Below are 8,597 nucleotides of genomic sequence, written 5' to 3' on the forward strand. Positions count from 1 at the left end.
TCATATAGAGATGCCGTCGCCCCTCCCTTCCATGAAAACACCCTTCTTGGCGTTTTTAATTTTCAAATTTAAAACAAAAGCACGGGTGAGGGTTTCTCAAGTTGTCTTCGTGTCATGGTACAGCCAAGTTCAATTCCAATTCTTTGGTAAAGACAAACATGACTTTTGTTTCACAACTATTAGTAGACACAAAATGAGTCATTTGTGAGCAAATTCCCATCCCTGGGGATGCTTCTCACTTTTGAAACAGTTCACGCTAGGGAATCCATCCATCGCATGTCTGCCGGCTGAGATTAATGATCCGACTCCGCCATCTGGTGCGCCGCGTGGCGCGCCCATTTTTCACCTCCAAACCGGGATGATGTCGACAGCTTGAATTAGCCGGGAAACATATATACGTATTGCTTTAAATGGTCACGCCAGGCAAACACGGGAGGGCTCGGCCCGTAATGATGGAGGCAGCGTTGCCTGCTGGCAACAGATGTCTTTGAAAGGTGTGGCTTTATTAATCCTTGAGCTGCTCACACACGCAGTGCTTAGACGCTCTCCTTCTCTATTTGTCATGCATTAGGAGCCTCTAAAGCCCAATTAGCCTTGTTAGACAACGGGGCCGCCTTCTTCGGCATCAGCTCTCTACTGGAACAGCCCAGAATCTTGGAGATTATTGTATCCCTATGGGGTGCATCGAATTTATAGTAGGCTACGCGCTTTTCCCTCAACACAGGTAATGGTTTCATTTCAAACATGGTTCACACTTTACAGCTCCAAAAATGTAATGACATTAGGAGTTTCAATGATAGTAGCACCTTGCTTTTAATATGAGCATATGTTTATTTCTGTTTTAACTAACTTAATGTATTGGCTAGATTTTAGCTCAGCTAAGCAGGGGCGGAGCTAGAGGAGGGGAGGCCGCAGGGGGCACTGAATCCCCCCTTTAAATATGCGCCAGACCAGATAATTGACTGGTGAGTAAGAGCAATTGCCACGTGTGTAATTACCCCAAAATGGCCGTTCCAGATGGTCGCAGCCACAGGTTATCAGATCTGTAAAAAAAAAAATAAAAAGGTCCGTTTGACGTGATTGCTAACCTGTCAAGTTAGTTCTTGAGTCGAGCAAGGTCAGTAATTTAGAAGGACATCAGGTTTACATAATCCAATTTTGATCTTAAACTCAAATAATTTGTTTGGATGTAAATTTGCAAAGTCGCGCTAGAAAGCCTGGAATGCAATCAAAGCCTCTTTCATTTTCATGATAAAGTACCATCAGGCAAAGAATACTTGAACGAGGATAGAGAAATTACCTTGGGGAAATATGGATGTAAATATACCAACCCATAAAATTCATCATATTAAATATTTGGGGGGTGAAAATAAATTGATGCCTATTATGAGATATTAGGCTCTGTTTAATTATAATATATATACATCCTTGAAAATATGCTTTTTTTTTTTTTTTTCACTTAGTCACAATTAAGAAACACACCAAAATGTGTAAGTGGACTTTCGGGGCTGGGGTCTAAAAATAATAATGTGACAGTGACAATGCGGCAGCATGCCTCAGTGGTGTGTCCGTCCATCCTTCACTTCAGTCGAACAGGTGGCGGTCATCAGGAAACGGACAGGGGATCATTTTGATTTTGGAGAGCAGCCTCCTTTTCTCCGTGTAGATACTGAGGGGGAAAGGCCGGTTCATGAGGCTGAAGTGAGATGAAGTAGCGAGCAGGTGGCAGTTTGTGGCTGAACCACCAATGGACTCTTTACATCAGACACCAGAACAAGACGAGCCAGTCTTTGAAATTGTGATTCCTACCCCGCTGATAGTAGCTCTCGTTCTCCTTCCTCGCTCTGTCAGGAGTGAGTAGCGACAGCATACATTGGATGGTTTAGTAGAAGCTATTTTCTTCTTCCTCCATAATACATATTTTCAATGTGATAGTGATTTTGTAATTTTATTTTCTACACTGTTGTCTTTATCTCACATCTGCCACATTCAAACTGCAGAGACAAGCTCTTTATCTTACACCGAGCGGCAGCTGCCTATTGTTTACTGCCAGTTGTCCTTTTATTAGATAACATTTACCAGACAATTAATCCAGAGTTGTAATTTTTCTTTACGCATCTGAAGTAGGGGGATCCATCATGTTCACTTGATATGACAGGGGCGCGTGGATCTCATCCCCTTGGTTGCAGCTTGAGGGGTGGTGGCATTTGATCCAATGGCTGAGATGTATGCTAATTATGCTGCTGACTGATCACAAGACAAATAAATATTTAGAGCTTGGTTGTTTCCTGAGGATAACTAATGCATGAATGTGTGTGTTGCTGCTAAAAAAAAAAAAAAAATATGGAGGGAAGCACAAATCATTGTGTTTAGCGCCTGACTGACATTTTAGCTGTTTCGCCATGCATCCATAATATCCGATACATAAAATCCAATAGCAAAATAAAAGGGCTGATCTGCGTGCTTTGGGGCAAAGTGGATCCCCTCACTGTTTGAATCAGTTAATCTGACTGACGTGGTCTCCAGACGGCCATTTGTGGAGTCCATGATCCATCTGTCAAGCCTGTCCTTTCTTCTTTGAGTTCACTGCAGCCATAGGCGCTTCTTGAAATCCTTCACTCCTAGCCTTTGAGATCTTCTTGTATTTTGTCCAACGTCCACCTATAACAAATCAAAAGAATTCCTGTCCTAAATCTGTCCTAATCATTTGTTACAACTTATTCTATAAATACAAGTTCAGCACACAATAGTATTTATTCAGGTTTTAGTGGCTGACTCGCCGGCGTTTAATGCAACCCAATTGTTTCCATTTGGTAAATAATGTAGTCTTCATGCGTAAATATAGCCACAGGCCATACAATAGTAATGACGACTGGGAGCGTGTTGGAGAAATAATTCCGTTTGAGGAGGACGGTTACATTTCCACAGCTGTCATTAGGAGTTGCTGATGGGATTTGTGAAGAATTAAGAATAGTTTCCTTCATTTATTCATCTCACAAAATGGCAGGTCCTCTGACAATGAAATAGTTCAAGCGTGCAATTAGGTTGACTGTGGGATAAAAAAAAGTGAATGGTTGTTTGTCTACTGTAAAAGTGACTAATTAATTAATGCTTGATTTATGCTTAAATGTGTAACGTTAAAATGGTAAAGCCGTCTGTCCTTCTCAACAGATGGTTAAAGGTCAAAGTAATCATCCGGAAAAGCACCCACGATGATGAAATTGAGTTTTTCCGAAAAGGGCGATTTGGTGTTTCCTGGTTACATGAGAGCAGAGAGAGGTCAAAGGTGTCTTGGCAGAGTGGGATGTAATTTGTCAGCAGAAAAAAAAAATAATCATGTTGCACATTCCTAATTCCTTTTAGAAGTGTTACGATCAATCAAGTGCTTCATGTTTGGTCCACTTACCTAGTAAACTAAAACAGACTTAGTGGCAAAGCTTTTAGGAGTTTAATAATGCACACAACAAAATCAGAAGTAGCATTTTGGGTTTCTTCTGCCATAAAACACCGACAATATTAAATATCTATTCAATTCATTGAACCGCTCCGTCGTCAGGGAATATCTAACGAATGTAATACCCTCGACGGCCTATAAGTGACGTTGTTTCGCACGTTACAAAGTTTCAGCTAAATTGAATGGAGATAATCCACTTTTCTGAAACGCTTCAATTGTGAGGTAGCCACCAGAGCACAGGGGATACTTTTTACGCAGTCTCGTCTTTGTTGACTCAGAAGAGGTTCCCGTAGCAATTTTACCCAACAAGCCTCTGATGCGTGTGTTTCACAAACAAAAACCTTTCATCCTATTCCCGCGCTCCTCAATTTTTTAATGAATCAACACACACCGCCTGTAATTAATTTAACATGCTGGTACGATCGTCTGGCATCATTATTTCCTTCACAAATGCCAAACAGATTGCTGTTTTTAATTTCCACTTTCTGGACAGTGTTAAAACATCATGGATTTATTATTGTATTATTGTTTTTCTTTTTTAAAGGAGCTATGAAAAGTAGTCAGACTTGCGACTTTCATGCCAAAAACACAAACACGTATGCACTTTTAAATTTTTTTTTAATATAAAGTCTCTTGGGGAGTCTCTGAAACCACAATTAGAGCAGCATTGGATGAAACACGAAGGTAAAAGACTGTCATCCCCGCCGCCTAGATCTTCAACTAGTGGGGAGACGAGAGCAATGTGAAGCAGACGTGGGAGGTATTCAAAAAAGCGTGGAAATAAATAGATGGAGGAAAGCTAAATAAAGAAATAATTCCTCCCTAAATCACAAGGCTGATAGCTATCTTGTGCTGCGTGAATCTAAATAGAGCGGAAGCAGTGTGGCGGCCTCTGCTTAATTCCTTGCTTGTATCCTTGAAACAATGTGTTCTTATCCTCAGCGCTGATTTATTTTTATTCCAAAGATGTTTACGTGTTTTTTTTCCTCCCCTCTCCAGGTAGAAATATCACCACAATGAGTGCGCTTTCAGGTGACTCATCTCACCATGTGTTCCAAAAATGGTGCCGATACAAAAAACATGATCAAAATATTCAGTATATTGACACATAGTAACACGAAATCACTACCTGGATTGGTTGCCAGCCAATCGCAGGACATGTTTTTTGCTTTTGTATTGTTTCTTATTATATACTGTCCATCCGAACCTGGTTTGCGAAAAGCCTTTTTAAATTGTTCATTGTGCGCCTTTCACATGGCCCTTTTTTTCTTTTTCTTCTAAAATGAATAACCTGAGCAGAAAGTGCAGTGCTGAATGGCAGCACTTACGGGAGCGGATGAGAGAAGAACCAGGCCCAAAGTATACACTCCAGCAGGTTGGAGATAAGCATGTATTATAAATATCATCTCAATCCTTTCAGCGTGTCTCAGTGGGAATGTGCAACTAGTGCCAATGAAGACGAGCGCTAATGGCACCTGATGCTCAAATGTGTTAACTACAGTCTCCTCAACAAAGCCAATCTTTTTTTTTTTTTTTTTTGATGTAGCTTGTTATTAAGCGTGACATCCATTAGTAGTCCAAAAATTGCCCTTTGACCTGTGGAAGTTGCGGAGGGATTAGCATTGACATCCAAAGTCTTCTTCATCGCACCAGCTGGTGCAGTACTTGTGCTACTTTGATCCTTTAGCAGACTCCTCAATCTGTTTTAAGATTATTTTTAGGGTATTAGAACACTGCGATGTGAGGAAATGTCGAGTGGGATGTGTCATGTCGCTTCTCGTGAGTTTGTCTGACAGTGTTTGGTGGCCAATATAAATATCCTGAGCTCAATGATGAAATCGATCTGTGTTATTGTCGTTAGCATAAAGTTAGCAAAGAAGCTGGCAGGTTGTTGCGTTTTGTTAAATTTGGAAAAAGACTGACGGAGAGCTTAAATGGCTGTCTATCGTCTCTCACTCACGTGCGTCTCTGTTGTTTGCCTCCTCTTTTTCCAGACTTTTGCTTTAGAATTCCTTCCCTGCTGTGGTATTATTGTGGCACCACCCCTTCACATTAGTCTGTGTCACAGTCTTGACTTGCCTTCCCTTTGTTAACCAGCAGTAAACAACATGGCTGTCTGGGGAGTCGTGCGTGTGTGGTGCCGAGACATATTTTTACCTCTGCGGATAAAAAAAGGAAACAACAACGGCGGCGCATGATACCTTTCACACGGAGATGTACGATGATAAAAGGTGTTAAGATATCTGTGTGACGGGTCGAAGCTTTGCACGCGGCTAATTGATGCTGCCTCTAAAATCTCCGTGTCATTGTATGCAATTTTTTGTTTTACACACAAAAGAATGAATGTGTCGTAATATTGTTTTCCTGGTATTAGCAATAAAAGATGTTATGTTTAGTCGTCAAGCCTTCAGGAATTATTTGGTTACCTAAGAGCTAAATCCTCTAGAGTTCTAATAATAGCCAGCTGACAAATTCCTAAAAACAGATTAGAAATGAAAAGCAGATCTACACAGACTGGATTTTGAATCCTTTCTAATAATTCATGACATTGTCATTGCTTGTTCTAGCAAGTGCTAAAATCCACACAGTGCAGCTCGGGCTGTCTTCAAAAAGAACTGATTCATCAGGATAGCGAGCATGTGCGCAAGAGCATTGGGGCCACTGTTTTAACGGATTAAATATGTGAATATTTAATGCTGACAATTCTCAGCACAGCTGCAGACCGTCGTCAGGTCCGTTCCTTTGGGAAGCGCCAAGCTGTTCCTGCTGCAGGAGGCCAGGCTCCAGCTCGCTTGGAGAGACACGCCGTGTCGTTTGCCCGATCCACTTTCCTTTTCCGTAAATACCCAACACTCGGCACGTAGCGTGCGCAAAAGTGACAGTCCCCGAGGACCGGTGGAGTCTTTGGCTTTCAATTAGCTTTGTCACCTCGTATCTCATGCGGCGCTGCCGTTTGATTGTTGCCATCATGCTGAAGAGGTGTTTTCTAGGTTTGCTGTTATTTGTGGAGGGGCAAGTATGGGCATAAATTCAATTTTTCTGCCTTGCTCCCAAATCCATTAAAATATTTTTTTTTACAAACCCCAAACATATTTTTATATATCTGCTGATGAATATTCATGTTTTCTTCGGTAAATGGGTGGAAATGTTGAAATGAAATTATCTGCATATTCTGGGGGGCGGGCAGTGCCTCTGTGCCCCCCCCAGCTCCACCAGTGATCAATGTTCTTTTGCCACACTAGCAAAGAAATGGAAATGTATCAAAAAACGCCTGTTGAATTAATTTTTGGTTCCACCGTACCATGCTGCTGTGATGTCACGCTACATTATTCATGTCTGGCTAAACACCACAGAGTGGAAGCTCAAGCCAGGTTGGGGTTTAACACTCTAAACCATTCCCTGTTGAAAATGAAACACCATTTTTATTTTTTGGAGATGGAAGGGAAAAACTCAAAATATGCAGACTGACTCTGAAGAAGCAGGAAGTCAAGGACACAGTTTTTCTTCCCAATGAGTGCATCAGAAAGAGCTTGACCCATAAAAGCTACCATCTAAGCTCTCCACTCTTGGCTTTCTTTTTTTCCTATTTATTTACTTGAGCCATTGCATGTATAAGGCATTGTGTTGATCTTACCTATGCTGTCTTCTGCAATTACCAGTAGAAAAGATGCAGCCCTGGCCAGGAGGATTTTGTTCGGGTCTCCCACAAAATAAAAAAAAATAAAAAAAACATGGACAGATGTCACTGTTCTTACAGCAAATCCACCTGAGATGTTTTTTCCTCTTTGAGTATATATATATATATATATATATATATATATATATAATATTATATTAGAAAAAAAGACTGTTTGACTACAAATGAAGAGTAGCCATGATTGAATCAAGCCAAATTTTGATATGGTAGTGTCACCACAACATGAATCCCTTCAGGTGTGATTTTAATGATGGCAGCCGTAGAGGGACGGCCGGCGGTTGGCAATGGGATTATCCACCAGGAACATCCTGAATAACGTGGTCAAGGGTAGGCGGTAGGTTCCGCGGTTTAAAACCCTCACACGGATTTTCCGAATCAGGCTGCCCTAAAGGGATATGAACGAGACAGAAAAGGGGGTTGGAATTTTGTAAAAGCAAGTTCTCCTTATCACCTGCTTGCTTTAGCTCCTGCACCCCTTTGCGCACTGATTACCCAGTAAGTGGGCCTTCTACCTTTGAGGCTCTTTCTGCCTCCCGCTGGGCCCATCTGTGAGCTGAGCCCTCGTCATCGACCCCAGCGCTCACATTAGGCGTGCCCTGGAATCACGCTGCTCTCTCTCTCTCTCGCTTTCTTAGAACGCCACCATTCCCTGCATCGTCTTCCATCGCCTCACACTGCCTACACAGCTACTATAAATGTAAATGTACAGAGCAAAGGTAATAGAACCTCGTCAAACACAAAGAACTCTGGAGGTAGTTTTACACTGTGCTCAATTACCGCTATTTCAGTATCAGTTTGCCGTGTTGGTAGTGCTGCTTTCCTACTTGTGCTTTATAAACTCAGATCCCTCCCATCGTCTTTTACTTGACAACTATTCATTTTTCATCTTTACGTCTTTTCATGCGCGCCTACCACTCTCCTTTTCTTGCCATATCCATTTGACACACTGTCTGACATTTACTCAAGGAGCATTGGAGAGAAGTGAAAAGAAACGGCACAATACATAAATCGCAAAAATATTTCTCGACTTCTCTTACTCTGCCATTCATAGGCTATTGGAATATACCCCTTCTTCACCCAGTGGTTGTGTAAAAAAAAAAAAAATGATATACCATATTTTTCGGACTAAAAGTCGCTCCGGAGTACAAGTCGCACCAGCCATAAAATGCACAATAAATAGGAAAAAATAAAGTAGTCGCACTGGAGTTTAAGTCGCATTTTGGGGGAAATTTATTTGACAAAATCTAACACAAAGAACACACATGAACCAGCAACAACAGGCTAAATGATACGGTATGCTAACGTGACATAAACACAAATGAGGAGCTGAGAACAGGCCTGATGTAACATTAACAGTTATTCAAATAACTATAACATAAATAATACGTTTATCAAACCATCTGTGTCACTCCAAATCATTAAATCCATCGATCAAATTCATCCTCC

Source organism: Syngnathus scovelli, chromosome 18 (assembly GCF_024217435.2).
Source record: "Syngnathus scovelli strain Florida chromosome 18, RoL_Ssco_1.2, whole genome shotgun sequence".
NCBI classification, from domain to species: domain Eukaryota; kingdom Metazoa; phylum Chordata; class Actinopteri; order Syngnathiformes; family Syngnathidae; genus Syngnathus; species Syngnathus scovelli.